This window comes from Desmodus rotundus, chromosome 9 (assembly GCF_022682495.2).
Source record: "Desmodus rotundus isolate HL8 chromosome 9, HLdesRot8A.1, whole genome shotgun sequence".
NCBI lineage: Eukaryota > Metazoa > Chordata > Mammalia > Chiroptera > Phyllostomidae > Desmodus > Desmodus rotundus.
The window spans coordinates 36384289-36406214 of NC_071395.1; the positions used below are offsets into that span (position 1 = coordinate 36384289).

General features: G+C 47.6%; 1 protein-coding gene across 5 annotated transcripts in view; it reads right to left on the reverse strand.

Moving 5' to 3' along the window:
• Positions 1-21926, reverse strand: part of PTK2B (protein tyrosine kinase 2 beta) — a 114558-nt gene that overhangs the window by 75168 nt on the left and 17464 nt on the right. The window contains exon 2 of one of the 5 annotated variants that reach the window (XM_053910709.1): positions 7272-7462. The exons of 3 other annotated variants lie outside the window; for them this stretch is intronic. The gene's annotated coding sequence lies outside the window, so the exon portion shown is untranslated. Of the gene's footprint in view, positions 1-5730; positions 5905-7271; positions 7463-21926 lie in introns of those variants that run through there. One more of the 5 variants, XM_045202411.3, reaches the window with a different exon arrangement.

A 21926-nucleotide genomic window follows, 5' to 3' on the forward strand; every position in this document is an offset into this window, starting at 1 on the left:
TGACGTTGAGTTCTACGCGAGCCTTGGAGCCCCGTGCCCAGCAAGGGCCTGGCCATAGCAGGGCCCTCACACCTGGGAGGGGAGCCTGGGATTGATTATAAGAGGGCAGAAGAAGAGCTACAGGGCAGGGGCGAGGTGGAAGGGGTCTGAGGGCAAGGCCCTTAGAAAGAGAGCAGTGGAGGTTGGAAAACATTGGGAAGAGGGAGGGCATAGAGCAGATAATATGTCTTTCTTCTTTTATCCCAATATCACAGCTCTGTTTATTCTGAGAAGCAACCAGCTGCAGCTCCAAAATAGATATGCCAAGAACCGCCTCTAATGACAGAGAAATCTGCGGGAACCAAGGTTAGAACAGCCCTTTCCAAGGGATGAGAGCAGAGAAGAGCCTGGAAGGGAGACACCCTTGGGTGCTCTTTCCACTCCCGCCTGCTGGCTCCCCTCCCTCTCCCTCCCAGCCCGTGGCAGCAGTGGTCCTTTCCACAGCCTCATGGACACAGAGCTGAAAGGCTGCAGAGCAGGGCATGGCCTTGCAGTCACTCACAGGCCCTAGTACGAGTGATCAGCTCCTCGCTGACAGGGATGGCATGGCCAGGTGTGACAGATGGCTTTCTTCTTCCCATACCTGAATATCCTTTCCCCAAAGCTTTTCTGAGCACAGGAGAGAGCGTAAGACAGCCCAAGAGAACACAGGGAGTTTGCGAAGCGTGCTGTGTTAAGAGTGTGTGTGTGTGCACACGCAGGCACAAAGAAAAATGGTGTGAGATGGAGTTCAATGGGCAAGGAAGACTTTATCCGAGACTATTGCAATAGGGAGAGAGCTTGAAGGCATCTCTAGACACAACAGGGGCAGCTGGGAGTTTACAGCCTATGGGCAAGGTGAGGGAATCAGTGGATGGAAATCACTAAGAGGAACTAGGTTAGGTATCGAGGGTGAGGGGACTCTTGCTGAACTGAGCTTGTCAGGCCAAGGACAGCAGGCAAAGGGTGAGGCCTAGTTGAGAAGAGGTCTCAGGGGAGCCTGAGTAAAATTTGGTCAAGGAGAGAAAACTTATCAGTGAAGCAGAGAGGTCAGTAGTTGGAGGAAAGCAGCCAGGGCTTTGGCAGGCCCCGTTCTTGCTAAGTTGTTTCTTTCCCCATAGAAAGCGTGCTGCGTTGTGGTAAGTTCTGTGCCCGAGCAGCCTCTTTCCCAGCTTTCTCAGCCTGCCCTCCCTCAGCCTGGGGCTGTGATTACAATCAACTCAACAACATCACTAAGCTCCCACCAAGTGGGAGGACAAGAGAGAGAATACAAAGGAGGCAAAGTGTGAGGCAGGAACTTATAACCAAGTTGGGTAGACAGATGTGTCCACAAATCAAATTACACCCGAGGAGCAACCAAAGAGAAAGGGGTTAACTTCACCTGATTGGGAAGGGCAGCCTCCAGGCTGGGCCTTCCAGGATGATGAGTTTGTAAACAAGGGAGGTGGATGTGGAAGGTTGTCAGCAAAACTTAGAATGAATGTGGACGAGACTGCAGAAAAGTGAAGGCTTGATAAGGATTTGATAGGGGACTCGAGAGTTAGAAAATTTTAGTTTAAGGTAAATAGTTATAAGCTTAGTAAGTAATGAATATGTTAAAGCTTTTGTTTCAGAACCTACAGATAAGGCCCATCCTGGCTCCTGGGAGAGACAGCCCACCTCCTAGGGCACTGCTAAAGATTACCACCTGGAAATAAGTGGAGGCAATGTGTTCCAGGAAGAGACAGAAGACCACCTACCCCGGGAACAGCTAATTGCCCAGGGCAATAATACTCAGTTTTTAAATCTAATTTTCCCTGAATTTCAAAACCCCTCACTGCACCTTGTTTATTCCCTGTTATAAAAACATTGGCCTGGAGAGAAAATGTAAGACCGTTTGTCTTAGGGCGTGAACCTGCCTGTTCTCAGATCCACGGCCATCTGAATAAAGTGCCCGTAAAGATTCAACCTCCGTCTCTGCTTATTGGGTTTGGCAAGTGACAGGCAGCATGAGCTCCAGTGTCTTTTCTGGTTTCAGATTCAAAGTGCTAAGGCTTCTTTATGAAGGTGACTCTACCCAACAGCCATGCCTAAGATAGATTGGGGCGGCAATTTGGTGGTTGATGCATTCATTTAAGCAAGAAGAATTAGTCTCACCCTAAATGGGGGGCAACAATAAGGGATGGATACAGGAAGGTTTCTGGAATCCTCAGGGATTGGTAGCCAGTTGGAGGAGGAGCCTGAGTCATCTACAACCTTTTCTAGCACGTGGGACCACAGTGAGGTCATTCATTAAGTCAGAGGATGAGAAGATGGGCTGGAAAGTCGTGTTTGGGGCTGGGGCCACCCATGGATGGGTAGAGGAAAATGGGAGGGCCAATCAGGCTTGCTTAATAAAAACTCCAGAATTCAGGGGCCCGATTCCGTTTGGTCCATGTGGCACTGAACACAGTGTCTCCCAGTCCCATGCCCCTGTGTGTCTGCCTGTCTAAGGCTTTTTGCAAAGCGCACTTCTCGTTCCCCTCTCTGTCACAAAGCTTTCCTTCCCATCCCTTAATAAGATCAGCTCTTGCTCTGTATTAGGCACATCTTGTTTATTGTAAACATGTCAGGCTCGCTGGTTGGGGCTACAGGGTTCTCGTAAGCCGGGAATAGTACCTTACACACTGTTTCCAGTTGCATTTAGCACAGGACCTGGAACGTATGAAGCAGGCCATCACTCACCTGGGAGATGAAATTCAGGGGCCACAGCCAGTCCCCTGACGTACATTTCACAGCTGCCCGGGGCCCCCCTCCCTGCATGTTCGGGACTATCCCTTGCAGCTCTGGTGGAGGAGCTAACAGCATAGCTGTATCCCTTACTAGCTGTGTCCCAGACACAGTTCCGATGATTCTGAGCCTTGGTTTCCTCCTCTGTGAAATAGGGCAATAATGCAGCTGTTTCAGGGCTGCACTAGGATTCCACCCGAGGCTACGTACAGCACACAGACACGCACCCAGGCACTCCACAAATGGCGTCGGGAACTGGAGGGCAGAGTCCAGGTCTAATCTTAGCCCTGCAGTGGCCCTGGGTATTTCCTTACTTCCTCATCTGCAGCACTCGGCAGAGTAATCTTGACCCACAGGACTGGGGTGGCTGAGATGACCGGTAAGAATTCACAGAAACATGCCACAGAAACGCTTAGTGACGGTACCAGCTCTGCATGTGGCAGACCCTCCTGGGGCTTCTGCCGAGAGCTGTCACCAAGCCCCACCCCAGGCACAGGCACAGGCACAGGACAGACCGGGTGTCTCTGGCTTGCTCAAGGAAGGAGGCCTGTGATGAGAAAGGTGGAGATAGGCTACGGGAGCATTGTGGAGTAGGAGGAAAGGGCAGGGCTGGAGCCAAATCGGAGCCTCACAGAGGCTTAGCGTGGGAAGAGATGTAAGAGTCCATGCAGTCCGAACTCCAGCCTGGTGCAGGAGTTCCCTCCCGGTCACCTGCTGCTTGAATTCTTCTCATGATAAGGAACTCACTACCTCAAAATGTTAGCAGCCTGTTCCATTGCTCAGACCTCTAATGATAAGAAAGCCTTGTTTTATTTATATTCAGCCCGATTACACTTTTCTGTCACTTCCTGGGTCTGCCATACACAGAGCAGAACTCATTTCACTTCCACCCAACAACCTTCCCATATAAACAACAGTTCACCTGCTCCTCCAGCTTCTCTAGTCTAAACCTCCTTGTGTCCTTCAGTCTCACAAGATGCATTCTTCAGGTCCTTCACCTCCCTAGATGGATACCCCCAGGAAACTCTTTCACACTAGCTCAAGTCGGGGCCCTCAAAACCGGGTCCGGGACCACAGAAGTACCGATAGAATGTATTGGCCCTTCTCTAGTCCCTACCCCAACAGGGAGATTTTCCCAGGCCCCAGGGAATACCTGCACTTTTTCCCATTTTCCACCATGAGGGGAGCTCGATGGCTGCTATCCTTGGAAGACCTGACTCAGGAGCCGATATCATACGAATTCCCAGCCACCCTGGCCCCGTGGGTCTCTCTGAGACGATGCTGGTAAAGCAGTTTTGACAATACCAGCACTGACTAAATGAACCTCACTTCCACCCAGTGGCTTTCAATTTCACATGGGAATGGTTCTTTGCCTGCACGCTGACTCTCTCTCATCCTGGCCTGACAGAGAAGCACTAACCAGGTCAGCCTGCGATGGACTTGGCCAGTGATGGATTTGCGATGCTGGGTCCCCCCTGCCCAATCACGGGGCTCAGCATCACCCCTGCTAGCCTCTAGCCTTGCCATTGAGGGTCAGGATGCTACTGAGACAGGATAGTGAGAAGCCAGGAAAATTCCTTGGGAAGTGAAATAAGGAATCCAACAAGGTAGCTGAACACAATGGCCCAGCAATTCACAGTCAGGAGCAGAGGTCACCAGGGCAGAAGGCCTGAGTGCCTGACAGAGGGTAAAACTGGGAAAACAAGGGCCTCACCCCCTCCTCCCCTGGCCTTTCCTCCCTGGAGATGACATCTAGGCCTCAGTTGTACTTCAGCTCTAGGCGCAGAAAAGCAGCAAAACCAGGTGGGCAACTCCAGGACCAACTGCAGTGACTAATACCACCTGCCCTGCCACTGACCAATCCGTGGAGACCACGACCCTAAAAGAGCACATCTGGAAAACTGATGACTATTCTACTGAAACCCTCCCCTGAGACTGCCCCTAAGATTCCCACCTGCAAGGGAGAGACAACAGCCTCTAGACAAAGGACCCAGCCTGCAATCTCCCTCTGGGGAGCAGCCAGATGCATTTCCTTTCACTTCTTCCCCCACTTCTTTCCCCAGGAGCATGTGTGTCTCCTAAACTCTAAGGCAGCTGGCAGCTGGCAGCTTGTCCCAGGCTGATCCCCCAAACCTGTCCCCAAGGCCCCTCCTCTCTGACTTCCCAGTGGGCTACAGCAGCTCTGCCCAGGCTCCCCTGTTGCTTCCTCATGCTATGCCCTTCCTCGTTTTACTGTCCCACTTTAATAAATGTACCTTGCCCTGACCTGTGAACCAAAAGGTTCCTGGTTTGACTCCCAGCCAGGGCACATGCCTGGGATGCGGGCCAGGTCCTCAGTTGGGGGTGTGTGAGAGGCAATCCATCCGTGTATCTCTCGTACATCAACGGTTCCTTCTCTTCCTCTCTTTCTCCCTCCCTTCCCTTCTCTCGAAAAATAAATAAATGAAATCTTAAAATAAATAAATAAATAAGTAAATACATGTATCCTCACAGTCACCTGGCCTCATGTAGTGAAATCTTTCCTACGTGAAGTCAAGAAGCCACACACCCCGACTGGACCTGGGCAGACGGGCCTCTCAGGGCCAGGCCCCTGTTTGGTGACACTACCAAGGGGCTTCCCACAAAGCCAAAGGGTCCCCAGAAAGTTGGGGTGGGGGATAGGTAAGGGGAAAGTGGAGCAGTTCTGGGGATGGCAGTGGGACTGGGGACAGGGATGGGGGTGGCAGGAAAGAGGATGAACCAGACTGTCCCAGGCCCCCATTTCTCCCAAACATCTCTCCGTGAACACACAGAAAGCCTCCCACAGGGCGTAAATTCACCCCAATAATAAATCTTCACCAGGATCTATTATGCTGTGGCCTGCAGGGGCCAACCCCTTCATCCCTTTCAACCAGACTAAATCTGTCCTGGGAAGGAGGGACACTGAAAGTCTGGGTCTCACCAACACAAGGAAATGACACATACCTGCCATGCTGAGAGGGAGCCCCTGGGTGAGTCACGCCCAGGAAGTGAAAAAGACAGAACCCGTTGTCCCAGAAAAGGGTGGGGAAAGGGGAGGAGGGCCCAGGCCCTGGGCAGTGCTGGCTGCTGGCAGTGCCACAGGCGCTAACTTTTCACTAACTTTACAACTCTTCTGGCCCTGCCTCCAGTGTTACAGACTGGGTCAGCAAAACGATGGGAGGCTCCAGGCCAGACCGAGATTAGAGCAGACCTGCCAGTGATTGGTCAGCAGTCTGCGTCCATAAAAGGAAGTTCCAAAGGGAGGGCAGGGCCTTCCCTTCCCACCAGCCCAACCCAGGCAGGTTAGTAAACACCAAGGACGCACACACTCAGCTCACCTTCATGACACAGAGACTGTATTTTCTTGGCACAGTTGAGCAGGGCTGGCTGCTCAGATGGATTTGAGGATGAGAAACATTCCTGATGGAGCATGTTGGATCCCCCAGGTTATCAGTGACAGGAAGTGGGGGTAGGGAGGTGGGTAGGAAAGCTGCTCCAAAGCCCAGAGAACCTGGGTCTCAAGGCCCAAGGAACTGCTGCTCATTGGGAACCCCGGAAATGCAGGGCGGCTGGGGCCTCAGCTGCACCCTGTCTCCCCTGGAGACCATCTTGGCTACCAGAGGAAGAAGGGTCCTTCCAGCTCCCTTAGTGTAACCTCCTAATTTTACATAAAAAGAGCCTGGTTCCCATGTGCCCCTGACCCATGGTGCCACCAGGGAGTGGGAGGGAGAGCTGGGCCGTGGCTCTCCCAGCCCAGAGCTCTTTCCTTTAAGAAACCAAATCTTCTCCACCCTTCCCTTCATTGCCCCACTGGTTATTTGAATGACCAAAACATTTTATTTAGAGAATAATCGAGGGCTCTTTTTCCTGGTTGTCATCTGGAAAGAGAGAAATCCCCAACTCTAGACCCAGAAGGCAAAAGAAATACTGTTCTGGCTTTTTTCCCCCCTCCATTCTGCTAGTCAAAATACACCAGGTGCAATGTTCTATAGACAGTTTCTCACATCCTTCTTTTTTTACAGCATATGTGGCATTATTTAGGGGCAGTTCGCAGCATTTTAGGGCATCGTGCCAGGGGAAATCCTGCCGCTGCCACCCCCGCATTGGGTTTCATTGCCCTGAGCCCCTTCCACCAAGTGAGGGCACAGAAAAAAGAAAACTGTCTATGAACCAGAATGTGAGTCCTCATCAGACACCAAACCTGCCAGTGGCTTCGTCTTGGACTTCCCAGCCTTCAGAACTGTGGTTTAAGCTGCCCAGTCTATAGTTTCTCTGTGGTAGCAGCCTAAACAAAGACACCTGCTTGAATAAATGAATGCATTCAGATAATAGATACTTCAAGCCTGTGCTTTTGCCATTATGCCAGAGCACCTACGCGCTGCCTCTTCACTTCACCCAAATCTCCCCTTCTACAAAGGCTTGTCCTCCCTCTAGCCCGTTTGCAGACTACTTCTGGTCCCTCATCCAGAGTTGGTCGAGGAGAGAGAAGAAAGTAGGGCTCTTACAGCATGTCCAGGGTGTCTCACAAACACAGCCCATCTCCCCACAGGCGGTTGGCTGGGAAATGGTGCTCCTGATGGTTGTTGAGGGAGCGGGCAGGCACAGGCGGGCCTAGTGCCTCCCAGATTTGGGAGGGGATCCTCTGCTGTCAGTCACTGGCATCACCTTTCCGTCCCATGTGGCCATGAGCCGATGCCTAGAAATGATGGGGGAACCGTGAAGTATTTCAACACCAATTGAGATAGACCTGGAACTATTTGAGAGGGGCGAAAGTTCTCGGGGACAGAAGTGGTGTCACCAGGCAGAGGAATTTTAGTCTGTGGCTCTTTGGTTTTTTATGAATCTACACAATTTTATTAAGACAAAAATTGACAGTGTGGTGTGAAGTTTACATGTAAACAAAGTTTTCTCAGAAACCTAACACGTGTCCAAAAAGATTTGACAGTGGAGTTCTGGTTGCAGGTCTCGATGACGTCAGAGCTAATGGGTCTCATGAGTCAAGGCAGCATTTTGGGTGTTAGTTAATTCTTAGGATTAAAAAATCTTTTTTGTTTTGTGTTTTAAATGAACCACTGGCCCCGTGTGAAAGTCTAAACTTCTCCTGAGACCAGGGCTCTTGAAATAATCCAATCCTTGGCGTAATTCGATGAATTTGTGCTGTCAGCAACTGAACCCACCACCAGCGGTTTCAGAGGTCGGAGTGCAAATTTCAAAAACCAGAAAGTTTATTTTGAAATCATTATAGATTCATGGGAAGTTGCAAAACGAGCACAGAGAGTCTCGTGTACCCTGACCCGCCTTCCCCCTAATGGTGACATCTTGTAGTTTAACGGCAAACCCAGGGAAATGACATTGATACAATACTGTGATGAGACAACAGCTCTAATTCCATTTTCACCATTTTTAACATGGACTTGTGTGTGTGGTTCCATGCGATTTTATCCCATGTATATGATTTTGTAACTACTCCATAGTCAAGATACAGAGCTGTTCTATCACCGTGAAGGATCTGCCTTATGTTACCTCTTTACAGCCATACTCGCCTCCCGCTTTTTGCAACTATAGTCACGCGCCAACAGCAATGGTTCAGTCAATGACAGACAGCATATGCCGTAGCGATCCCGTAAAACTACAATGGAGCTAAAAATGTTCCACCGCCTGGGATGGCATAGCCTTCATAACAGCGTGTAGCAATGCATTACGCACGTGTTTGTGGCGATGCTGGTGTAAAAAAACTACTACTCTTCCAGCCGTGCAAAAGGGTAGCACATACAATTATGTACAGTACCTAATATTTGATAATGATAACTAATGACTCTATCACAGGTGTATGTGTTTACTGTACTATTTTTTATGGTTACTTCAAAGTGTACTCTTTCTTTTTTTAAGTATATTTTATTGATTATGTTATTACAGTTGTCCCGATTTACCCCCTTTGCTTCCCTCTGCCCAGTACCCCCTTCCCTCCAGCAATCCCCCCCTTAGTTCATGTCCATGGGTGATGTAAGTTCTTTGGCTTCTCCATTTCCTATACTATTCTCAACATCCCCCTGTCTGTTTTGTACCTACCAATTATACTTTTTTAATATATTTTATGGATTATGCTATTATAGTTCTCTCAATTTAACCCTTTAGTCCCTCTCCACCCAGTATCCCCCTTCCCTTCAGCAATCCCCCCCTTAGTTCATGTCTATGGGTCATGCATATAAGTTCTTTGGCTTCTCCATTTCCTATACTGTTCTTAACATGCTCCTGTCTATTTTCTACCTACTGATTATGCTTCTTAATCCCTGCACCTTTCTCCCCATTCTTTCCCTTACCCCTCCCAGCTGATAACCCTCCATGTGATCTCCATTTCTGTGATTCTGTTCCTGTCTGGTTGTTTGCTTAGGTTGTTTTTTTAGATTCAGTTATTGATAATTGTGAATTTGTTGCCCTTTTAATGTTCACAGTTTTGATCTTCTTTTCCTTAAATAACTTCCTTTAACATTTCATGTTATAATGACTTGGTGATGATGGACTCCTTTAGCTCTGCTTTGTCTGTGAAGCATTTTATCTGCCCTTCCATTCTAAATGATAGCTTTGCTGGATACAGTAATCTAGGCTGAGGTCCTTGCTTTTTATCACTTTGAGTACTTCTTGCCAGTCCCTTCTTGCCTGCAAAGTTTCTTTTGAGAAATCAGCTGATAGTCTTTTGGGAACTCCTTTGTAGGTAACTCTGCTTTTCTCTTTCTGCTTTTAAGATTCTCTCTTTATTGCCCTGGCTGGTGTAGCTCAGTGGATTGCTCACGGGCCTACAATCAAAGGGTTGCCGGTTCAATTCACAGTCAGAGCACATGCCTGGGTTGTGGACCAGGCCTCCAGTTGGAGGCATGTGAGGGGTAACCACACATTGATGTTTCCCTCCCTCTCTTTCTCCTTCCCTTCCCCTCTCTCTAAAAAATAAATAAAAAATTTTTTAAAAGATTCTCTATTTTTAACCTTTGACATTTTAATCATGATGTGTCTTGGTGTGGTCCTCTTTGGATCCAATTTGTTTGGGACACTCTGTGCTTTCTGGACCGGTGTGTCTATTTCCTTCACCAAATTTCTTTCATTATTTTTTCAAATAAGTTTTCAATTTCTGGCTCTTCCTCTTCTCCTTATGGCATCCCTATAATTCGATGTTGGCACATTTGAAGATGTCCCAGAGTCTTCTTATGCTATCCTCATTTTTTTTGAATTCTTATTTCTTCTTTCTGTTCTGGTTAAATGATTATTTCTTCCTTAAGTTCCAAATCGTTGATCTGAATCCTGGATTCCTTCCCTTCACTGTTGGTACCCTGTAGATTTTTCTTTATTTCACTCAGTGTTAACCTACATTTCTTCCTTCATGTTGTTGCCGTACTCTTTGAGCATCCTGATCACCAGTGTTTTGAACTCTGCATCTGATAGGTTGGCTATCTCTATTTCATTCAGTTCTTTTTCTGGGTTTTTGTTCTGTTCTTTAAGTTGGGCCATATTTCTTTGTCTCCTCAATTGGCAGCCTCCCTGTGTTTGTTTCTGTGTATTAGGTAGAGTTGCTTTGGCTCCCTGTAAAAGGCACCTGTAAACTGTGTGGGGCGGAGCCTTAGGTAATGGCCAGGGTAGAGCAAATCACTTCACTGCTTTGTGGCTCTGTGTGGGGGGAGGGCTTGGAGAGGGGACTGTGCCACTGCCTGGCTTCTGGGGGCTTGCCTGGCACTCGCCCCATTTCCAGTCACTTCACCCACTCCCCATATGTACTGGCACCCTCCCAGCTGTTGCCCTGGTGTTGAATCCCAGAGTAGGTAGGTTTGCATACATTTTAAAACTATGTGGACCCTTTAAGTGAAGTTTTCTGAAAATCTGGCAGTGTTATCCCACCACCCCAACCCCCACTGATTTTTACAGCCAGAATTATGGAGATTCATTTTCCCAGCACTGGAATCCTAGTTTGGACTGGGGCTGGGAACACTCAATCCCAAGGTATCCTGCCAGTTTTTACCCACCACACATGAATGAGGGACTGCCCGTGCCCGTTCCACCGCCACCGTGGCCCTACCACACCACACCACACACATCTCCTCACCTCTCCACCCCAACTCCGCACCTCTGCCCCTCCTACCCATCTAGATGAATGTGTCTTCTTTAAATCCTGGGTTGTCAGACTTCCATACAGTTCAATTTTCTGACAGTTCTGGGTGTTATTTGTTTTGAGATTTAGTTGTAATTCCTTTTTGTGGTCGCACAAGGAGGTGAAGTGGTCCACCTATGCCTCCATCTTGACTGGAAGTCAGAGTGTACTCTTTCTACTTATAGGAAAAGTTTTGTAACAGTATGCCACATTATGCCTGCAGCAGCCTCATACATCTCATGTCTACTGTTGGTTGCATCATTTTATCTTGTGCTTGATTTAATCTCAGGTTGCTTTGTATAATGACATGCTGATAGGCTTGTAGCCTAGGAGCAATAGGATATACCATGTAGCCTAGGTGTGTAGTAGGCTATACCATCTAGGGTTTTGGAAGTGCACTCTATGATGTTCGTACAACAAGATTGCCTAACAATGCACTTCTTAGACCATGTCCATTATTAAGCAATGCATGACTACACTAATTTGTTCTCTATCTCTCTACTTTTGTCCTTTTAAGAATGTTACACAAATGGAATCATATAGTATGAAACCTTTTGAGATTGACTTGTTTTCACAACACATAATGCCCTTGAGATCTATCCAGGTTATTGCATGTATCAAGTCCATTCCTTTTTATTGTTGAGCAGTATTTTATGTCATGGCTATACCAATCACACACTGAAAGGTATCTAGGTTGTTTCCAGCTTTTTTCTGTAGCTCTTTAACAAGAAGTCAATTAGTTTTACTTCAGACTGCAGAGCCTTCTGAATTCCTGATGAGCAGTACACGTTCAGGCACTATGCATGCGTAGCATGGGGAAATGACCGCACTCCGTGAGCTGGCTTTTCCATTGCAGCTCATTCCTACTGATCCTTCAAGTTTTAAGTGGAACATCACCTTTCCTGAGAAGGCTTTGTGTTGATAACCAACCCTCTGGCCAGGATCCTACAGCTCCCATAATCCCATGTGTCCTTGGACCCTGTATACCACCCCCAACCAGCACAGGTCTCAGTATTTGTTGAATCAGTAGATTAACAGCAATACTGTCATCCTGGTCATTTTCTAGCACAGGCCATCCCCACGTGTGATTACAACACACTCTAGAAGCGACATTTCAAGGAGGATGGCCATGACCCAGCGGGCCATGTATTCTTACTTGAACAATGTTGTGACTGAAATAAAGATAAGACCACCAGTAGGGTCTTCAGGTGGTTCCAAGGTTTTGCTATTATAGATAATATTATAATGAATCTCTTAATAGATAAGTACATTTCTGCATATCTGATTGTTTCATTGGGAGAGTCCTAGAAGTGGAATGACTGAGTTGGAAGCATAAACTCTTGTATCTTGAAGTACATGTTGCCAAGTTGCTTTCCAGAGAGGTAAGTTGTATTAGTTTTCTACTGTTGCTATACCAAATTACCACAAACTTCATGGCTTAAAACAACACAAATTTGTCTTACAGTTTGGGAGGTCAGAAGTCCCAAAATTAAGGTGCCATCTGGGTCATGTTCTTTCTGGAGGTTCTAGGGGAAAATCTTTTTCTTTGCTTTTTTCAGCCTCTAGAAACTGTGCATTCCTTGGCTCATGGTCCCTTCCTCCATCTTCAAAGACAACAGAGTAGCATCTTCAACTCGCGCTCTCTCTCTAACTTCTGTTTCTGTTGTCATATTTCCTTCTGTCCATGCCTGCTCTGACCCTCCTATCTCACTCTTACAAGGACCCTGTGATAACATTAGGTCCACCCTGATAATCCAGGATAATTTCCCCAACTCCAAATTTTCTTAATTTATTCACACCTGCAAAGTCTCTTTTGCCATATAAATTAACATATTCACAGGTTTTTGGATGAGACACAGACATCTTTGGCAGGCCATTATTATGTACCCACCCGTATTAAAACATTAAGACTCCCTTTGAACAAGAGTAAAGCACAGTCCAAAGAGTTAAGAGGCAGAATCAAAAATAGCCATTTACTCTAAGAACATCATTCACCCAAGATAGAAGGGCAAGGTCAGTTTTCAATTTCAGACACATGCAGCACAATAAAAAACCAGGGATGACTCTGTGAGAAGACTGTCCCTAATATTGACATTGCGTTCAAGCCCAGGAAAGAAAGAACAACCTGTAAACATGTGACTTGGTCTGTTAAATCTTATAAATAGGCCAACCTGACCAGGAAGGCAAGCTCAGTTATCTCTTTTATATATTAACCATTGTCAAACAGTCTAGCAGTATGTAAACGATTTATTGACGTACAATTCATGAGCTTGCTGCCTGTCTTCTCTGCAAAGTTTCCTTTAGTTCTTAGCCATAACACAATTATACATCACCAATTCCCAAGCACTTTAGATGTTATTGTTCCTCAAATTTAATGACCCTCCCAACAGATTCACATATCTGCTCGCCACAGATCACAAACTGCTACATGACCAAAGCTTGCGAATTTATTGCTGGGGACCACAATTGTTTTGTCTGCCTGCAACATCTCCTCCCCCTTCGCAGAAATTTCACCCACAGTCTTTGCAGGGAAGTATTCCTCCTCCCATGGCAACTGGCTAGTGCTCAAGGAGGCTGCCATCGTGGTAGACCCTCTCTCCTACCTCTTCCCTGTAGTCTGGACCACAGATGTGATGCATTACTCAAACGAGGGCAAACATGGCTCCTCACCCTCCTGGCTGGGGGGATTGGTCCAACCTGGACACATGATCTTAGCTAAACCAATCATAGTTCTTCCTTGGCATTTTAAAAACTTTATCTTAGGGGAAAGTCTTTTTCCTGTGGTTGAAAAGGCTATGGATGAGAGCTTGGATGCCATCAGCAGCTATGCGCCCCTGTCTTTTGCCAAAGCTGTCCTGAAAGAATGAAGCTAACATGCAGAGAGGACCAAAGAGGCAAAGGGATTACCCACAGAGACATTTGGTCGTGTCTAAGCTTCCAGTTACAGTCATCTCTGAGTTCAGCGGCTTCCCGAATCTTCCTTTAGTTTGAGTTTGTAGCCAGCAAACCCCCTCTTTGGGGTTCCCATCACCTGCAACTCTAAGAGTACTGACTATGATACTAACAGGTGTGTGGTGCCTTCCTTTCCTCACTTCATCCTCAGTAGTAGGCTTGTATCCACTGACGTTGTATTTCTCCTATTCTCGGGGAAAGTCTTCCAAAGCCACCCTTGGTCAGATTTCAGTGACTGACAGGCTAAACGAGTTGGTGTTCCCAGGCTATTCCTTCCGGAGCAGATGGACTGTGGGAGATCACACCCCCAAAGCAACATCCCCCTAGAACCACCCAACCACTAACATGCCTCATTGGTTCCAAAACTGGTCTCATCTGCCACTACAGGGTAGGATGGGGGTGTGTTGACCAAAATATGACTCTGTGTGTGTATGTGTGTGTGTGTGTGTGTGAGAGAGAGAGAGAGAGAGAGAGAGAGAGAGAGAACTCACATGTGAGCAAGTGCATTAGGGACTTTGCTTCCTCATACTCAGAAACACCATGTACAATTAGGCCAAGATGGGCCCTTCCTATTCCATGAGAAGAAAGTGGAAGGAGGGAGAAAAATCCTACCACAGATGGGCAAGCGATGGGCCCTCCATCCAAGATGTCCTGGCAAACAACAGTACCTTCTTACACAGGGCACAACAACCCCCATACTCGGGGTGTCTCACTGGCTTGACGTAGTAACCACATTGCCTTTATCTTGGGCATCTGATAAAGCACAGCCTGGTTCATGCTCATGGCAAATTTGTGCTGTAGACCTTCTGGGCCTCTTTCATAGTGGCTGCTACAGAAATATTTTTGGCATTAAATCCCCTTTAATCCTGAGCCTAGGTCAGCAGCCCCAGGCACAGGCAGTGTGCCACCTCTCTCGCTCCTTGAGGTGACTGTGGCCTCAGTGGCTTAGAAGAAGGAGACCCCATGCTTCTTTTTGAATGCTTTTTGTTATTTTCATTGTAGAAAATGCTGGGACATTTTACTATTCCCTTGAGTTCAAAATAAAGTGCCTGCAAAAAAATTGCAATTCCTACCGTGACTCTTCCAGCCACAACAAGTCCGCAAGTGTGGGCTGGCCCAGGTGACCCACCCTCTGGCCACACGAAGCATATCATGTGCTTGCTCTCACAGGCATTTACAAGAATAGAGGTGATTGGGAGGCTTTCCTGTCTTTTGTTTTTCTTGTTCACAGGAACACATTTTGACCTTTCCTTGGCCTTCTGGCCATCAGGCATGTGCTGAAGACTACGAATTTTATAGGTGAGTAGGTGGACGGCAAAAGCACTTTGGCAGTTTGTCAAGATAAATGCACAGCACTTTCTTCAAAAAAATGGGATGGTGGGGGTGACAGCATCCTATACTAACCGGTGCTTTGAAAGCTGGGAAGGGCGGAGGATCTCAGGGCTCAGACCCACAGAAGGGAGTTTGGTCAGCTGGGTTGATGAGAGGCAGCACGACCCGAGGGCCCCCTGAGTCACCTATGGCAGGCACAGCAGAGCGCAGGGAAGGCGGAGCCCAAACAGCAGACTGAGTCATATGTATCAGCAAAACCATGGAACAAAGGCTGTAGACAGGGGCCTGTGTGGGGGACGGTATTCACAGCATTCTGCCCACCCCATTAGCTGTGTTCCTCTTTCCTAAAGTGATGGGCTACGTGGGATGCAGGATAAGAAAACCAAACACAGGTTCCATTTCCACATTATCCTTCGGTGGGTGGTTTTAACCCTTAGAACCAGGTGTGGGCTGAGAGATTTGCTTACAACTGACATTTTATTTTTAACTTTTCCTGTAGAATAAGCCTATGTTTTATTCAGAAGAAAAGGTTTATAAAATTATCCTAGAAATTTTAAGATGTGGATAATTTAAAGTTAAATTTTAAATGGTGAAGACTAATGGACAGCATGATTATATTCTTATGGTAAGAGATCTTTTTAGAAGCCCAGTTCTAGTCTCAGACAGAACCCCCACCCCCACCCCATCCCCTTGAGACAAGGGATGAAAGTCAGCAGATTTGGGGGCCAGGCAAGTGCTGCCTCCATGTTGCTACAACACAGGCCTTAGGCAAGTCACTTTCCTGTTTTCTTACTTTTGCATTTTTATTTAAAAAAGTAAAAGAAACAACCTAGAAAATAACAATCACCCACATTTCCAAAACCCCAAATTGACTGACCACTGTTAACATGTTGGTGACCATTCTCTTATGTTACTATAAAGGTTGGACTTGACAATTGCCAAGTCCTTTCCAATTTGACATTCTCTAATTCTGATTATTATCCCATGAATCCAGTCAGAGCAGAGACCACATCTGTCTCTCTACTGCCCCTCCCCCACCAAATAGCTATATTTCTAAGGAGTCAGTGGTACTGTGGCTAATCTTTGACACTTGCATTATATCTGACCTCTTGCAACCTTATTATACAGCAGGAGTTCCCAACTTTTTAACAGAAGGCTCTTTTCATCTTCCCCCTGAAGTCATGGGATTAGAGAGGGCAGTGGCAGTACAGTCCCTGAGTGAAGCTGCACCCTTCTTCCAAGCCAAGCCAGAGCTTTAAGAACGGCTGGCATCACCCGCATTTCCTGCTGGGATCCTCTATAAGGAGACTCCACAATTGCCCGGAGGAAATCTCACTGAAGAGGATGCAGATATCTCTGGAATGTTTGTTCATCCTTAGCCAGCCTCCCCATCTTCAAGACTTCGATAATATCCAAATTCTATTTGTTGGTCCTACTTTTACTTAAATTACTGTAAATTACTGATGTTACATATGTTAATATCTCTTATTTCAAGTATTTGCAAATTCAGCTCTTTTTCAGGCCACTACTAAGCACGTTGCCACCGGGGAAGTACCGCTTCGCACACCTGCGCCAGTGGTTGCTTCCCAGGTACCTCTGTCACTCTGTGGGCATGTTCTGACTCATTCAGCTTCCTTATTGAAAGGACAGGGCCATATGCATTCCCAAGCCAGAGCTATAAGAAGCCTCCAGAATGTTCCTGGGTGAGGTTTTGACTGGGTGATAACCAGCCAGCTCGCTCATGGGACCCTAGGGATTAGGGAGTAGAAATATCTAGGCAAATTATTCTCACAGTCACAAGACAAATACTGTGTCTCTGAAGAAGGATTCGGTTCTGTCTGCTGAGGCCTTGGGGGCCAGTGGCTGTCATCTCTCAGTGTGCCACAGTTCTAGAACTTCAGGGCACTTGAGACATGTTGGACTCTAATTCCTTCACTTTACAAGGTGGAGGGGTAGGACCAGGTTTGTCTGAGAGAACTCTTATCTCTAAATCTGTAAAAGACTTTGACATGTGTAAAGGACATTAACAGACTTTATTATCTCCTTTGAGCTTCACAGCAACTCTGCCTTAGACAAGCCAGGTGTTCTTAGTCCCATTTCCCAGGTGAGCAAAAGGAACCTGGGGGCTGCTGAGTGCAGGACCCAAGGTCAGAGGTACTAAGTGGTCGACCTCGAACTGACCCTCTGCCTCCCGGCCAATGACTTGTCATGACGTGGCACTGCCTCGGAGAATCCAGCCAGCAGACCAGTTTTTGCCTGAGGAAGAGCAGGTGCCGAAGGAAGAACACAGAAGGAGAGGTGCAAGGACAGAAAGGGACTGGAGTTCCCCAACTGTATGCTGTGTATTTTGCTGGGTTCCTTCTATTTGTTAGTTTATATAATTATCATAATAACTGAGTGAGGTAAATACTCCCATCCCCTTGGAAAACAAAGATTCAGAGAAGTTAGAAAAACTTGACCTAAATCACATAGTCAAGACAAAAGAAAAAAGGATCTAGAATTGAAATGTATGTTTTCAGATTCTAGACCCTCTAGCCTTCTCTGCTGTTTCATGCTAGACAACATCTGGGAATTCCCTGATCAGAACACCAACAGAGAGCAGGTGGACCTCAGATGCCACCTGTGTGGCATCCGGCCCAGTGGTCTGAGGCTGGGATGTAAGGAATGTAAGGGACAGAGATTGGGGAGGGACGTGGGTGATCTGAGGAGTAGGGGGCTGTCCAGCAGTGTGGAGTTGCATCCAAAAGACAGAGGAACCAGGGACCAGAAGCACAGATGGCTTCAAGAAGGGGGCCAGGGCAGAGCAGGGCCGCAGCATTGTGGAACAACCTCCAAATGGAAAAGACTGCAGGAAACACCGTGGCTGGTGGGACACGGGCTTGGTGCAGGGCAGGGCTGCGTGGGAGCAGAGAGGATTCTGCAAGCTGCCCTTCTGCATCACAGGCATCCTGAGAACAAGTGCAAGCAGAGAGATCCGGCCCTTCAAGAACCACCTACCCAGCCGCCCCCACAAAGACATTACCCAATGCCAAGTAAAAGCAAAGCAGCAACCAATTTGGGCCCCCTGGATGATAAGCCAGGGAGCATAATGCTGGCCACCTCTGACAGCTACCTCCCTCTAGTTGCAGAGAGAAGCCAGGGAACTGTTTGTATTGTCTGCTGTGTTCCATGGACAGTGCTAGGAGGTGCTATCACACTTCCCTTACTGGTTGCTAAGCAACAGCATTAAGACGGTATACAAGGCTGAAGCTCTAGGAGGGGTGTGTGTGTGTGTGTGTGTGTGTGTGTGTGTGTTGGAGTGTGTGCATGCTGGGGTGGAACTGCAGAGTGGAGTGGAGAGAAAAGTGGGCTCTGTTGCTTTTGCTTTGACTGAGGGATCTTGGCAGTCAAGTCTAGGAGAGCCCTGTCCTGCAGAGGGAACGTGGGTGGCAATACTCCTGAAGTACAGGGAACCAATTAAGAAATGTCCGGGTGTTCACAACATAGAAAGAGGACCAAGTTCTGGGTGAGACTGCCCCCCAAGAACAGTATCTCAGAGTAGACAGGTTTCAGGCATCTAGTTTCACTAGTTTTCAACTTCTGGGATATTTCAGATTTATTTCCCCCCATGCTACTCAGCTCTCATTTTATCTGGAGATGCTTTGTTTTTCTTTTAATCGAGAGATCATTTTATCTGAATTCGAAGGAAGAGCACCTTCGGTTTGTGAAACGTGAGTCCTTTCTGGGACTATGTTGCTAGAATGGAATGCTGTCTGAGCCAGCAGAACAGGCTGGCTTGGGAGGAAGGGAGTTCTCCATCTTTGTGGGTCTAAATGGGCTGGACAACCACTTGGCATGAAAGCTTCTTGGAAGACTGGCCTTGAAAGAGAAGTAGGGGAGGCAGGGCAAGAGGCAGAGGAACAGAGGCATCAGAACTAAAAATAAAGGCTATGTTCTAAGAAGACAAGGTAAAATCAGCTTAACTGGACAAAGGTAGGGTAGAGAATGTCAGGGGCAGAATTGTGCCCTCCCAAATTCCCATGTTGAAGCCCTAACCTCCAGTACTGCAGAATGTGACTGTGTTTATAGATAGGAACTTTAATGAGGTAATTAAGGTAGAATAAGGTTATTAGGGTGGTTGCTAATCTAATACAACCAATGTCCCTAGAAGAAGAGAAAATTTGGTCCAGGACGAGGACACGAACAGAGGGAAGGCCATGTGAGGACACAGGGAGAAGTCAACCATCTACAAGCCAAGGACAGACGCCTCAGAAGAAACCAACCTTGTTGACACCTCAATCTTGGACTTCCAGCCTCCAGAACTGTGAGGAAAAAGATGTCTTTGGTTTAAGCTGCCCAGCTGGTGGTATCTGTTACAGCAGCCTGTACTGGCTAATACAGGAATGACAAGAAGTGAGGCTGGGAGAGTGGACCAGACACAGACTGCAGAGGGGTCCAGGGCCGTGAAAGCCAGGCCGAGGAATTCAAACATAATGGGATTTGTAGACGGGTTTACTCAGCGAGATCAACTAGCAGAGTGTTTCCAAACAAAAGGCCCACTTGGAGAGGGGAAAGACAGGAGCCCCCAGTGACGCAGTCTGGGAACCACCAGCTAAGAGGTCTTGTTTCCTGGGGAGTGTTATGTACACTACTGGCTGTGACACTTTAAGACAGTGACAAATGATTTATGCAGAAGTGGAGAGCCAGAAAGGCAGGGCATCCGAAAACCATGTCACTCAAGGAAGGGGTGGGAGACTGCTCTTCATGTTAGGTCTGGGTCAGAGATTAATGGAGGGGTGGTCCAGAGAGCCAGGAGGGCTGGTTCTCTCTTTGAGCTCTCTTTGAGGGCTGTCGTCTAGAGAACCAGTCAGCATTCTGGGCTGTTGCAGAGGGCAGTTCCAGCTCCAGCAGGAGTGTTTTAGAGAGTTCAGCTCTGTGAAAGTAAGGACCTTCTAGCAATAAGACTTTTCCCACAATGATGAGCTCTCTGCGGAGACATGTTCCACAGGTGCTCAAAAGAAAGAAGACCTTTCTCCCAGGGATGGAGTTTAGACTAGCTGACTTTGCAGTCTATTCACTCCTTCCCCAAATAATTCTTGTTCCAGGGGAGGTGTGGGGGGGACATTTCTGGCCCTTTAAGATGCTCCACTTTTCTGCAATTGAAGAAAATTCTCCATCACTTTCCCCATTAATCACAGCAGCATGGCAAGCAGAAAGCAAGTAGTTCTACAAGAACAAAGTAAAAATAAGGATTCACAGAGCCCCTTTCTTGAGCTCTTTCTTCCTCATCCACAAGTGGGAAATGGAAATTCCAAGAGGGCAAACTGCCTGTCACAAATACCATGGTCTGGAGTGACCAGACTTGTAGCTGAATGAGACTCTCCGTCACTTCAGAATCACAGTGAATGGATTTTTAAACCACATGTGGAGCCCTGGCGGGTGGCTCGGTTGGATGGAGCATCATCCCATACACCGAAAGGCTGCAGGTTCGATCCCCTGTTGGGGGCACGTACGAGAGGCAAGCAATCAATGTTTCTGTCTCACATCAATGTTCCTCTCTCTCTCGCTCTCTCTCCCTCTCTCTCATCAATAAGCACATCCTCTGGTGAATATTTACAAAAAGATATGTGGAGAATTTATTGTATGCCAGACACTGCCTAAGCCACCAGATAGGGCTGAGAGTGGATTTAAGGATAGGTAAGGTGGTCTTACACAGCTCCCTGAGAGTCCAAAGGAGGAAGTGGCCATTGTCACCCAAGGCCATGTGCTGGGTACGCAATGAGAACAGGGCCAGTCATTCTGACCACAGGCAAGAGGAGATCAGGAAGGCAGAGGAGGAGCAGCCAAAAGCTGAGGAGGACTTCAAAGGACGAATAAAAAGAATGAGGAAGTAAGGGACAGCGAGGAGCATTTGGGTAGAAGAAAAGCTCTTCTGACAAAGGTGAGACATGAATACCATTTTGAGAAATGAGGAATGCGGGCATCTTTGGAAACGACAGGTCCCAAAGGCCAGTCACTTGCAGCCAGTGGCATGAGCCTCTCCTGCTCCTCAAAATTCCCGCCACAGCCCAGAGCCTCACCGTGACCCCCAGGGCGATGAGCTCCTGGTCTCCTTCATGGCGGCGTGTGTACATTCTTACCTGAGCCATCTTCCCATATGTGTTGACCCCGTCACAGGTCTTGTTCACTTTTCATGCCTGAACCAACCCTGTGTAATATAATTTGTCTACTTCTTACATTTTTGATGGGTTACAAAGTCCCATGGCCAGAAAGTCAGATCTGCAGTCTGGGGAAGGCAACCGCTTCCTTTGGCGAGCTGCAAAGAACCCAGTTCTGGCCCAGTTTGCCTCTGCTGGGGACGGGCGTCTGTTCCCACAGGCCCTGTCCTCCGAGCCCTCACCATCGCCTCCCCGCTCACCACTGAGGCTCACCCAGATGTCTGCACGGACTGTCCTGCCCCAAGGGTGCATTTTTGTTTAAACACGAGTAAAAGATGACGTTTCTATTTCCTTAGGAGAGGGTAACAGAATTCCTCCAGGAAGAAAACTGTATTTGTTTAGAAATATGCCTGCTATGGATTGAATAGTTGTATTCCCCTCAAATTCCTATGTGGAAATCCTAACCCCCAAATTGATGGTATTAGGAGGTAAGGCCTTTGGGAGGGGGCTAGGTCATGAGGGGGGGTGGGGCCCTTACAGTAGGACTTGTGTCCTTATAAAAGAGGGAGACTCCTCACCCCTTCCACCAGGCGAGGACAGTGAGA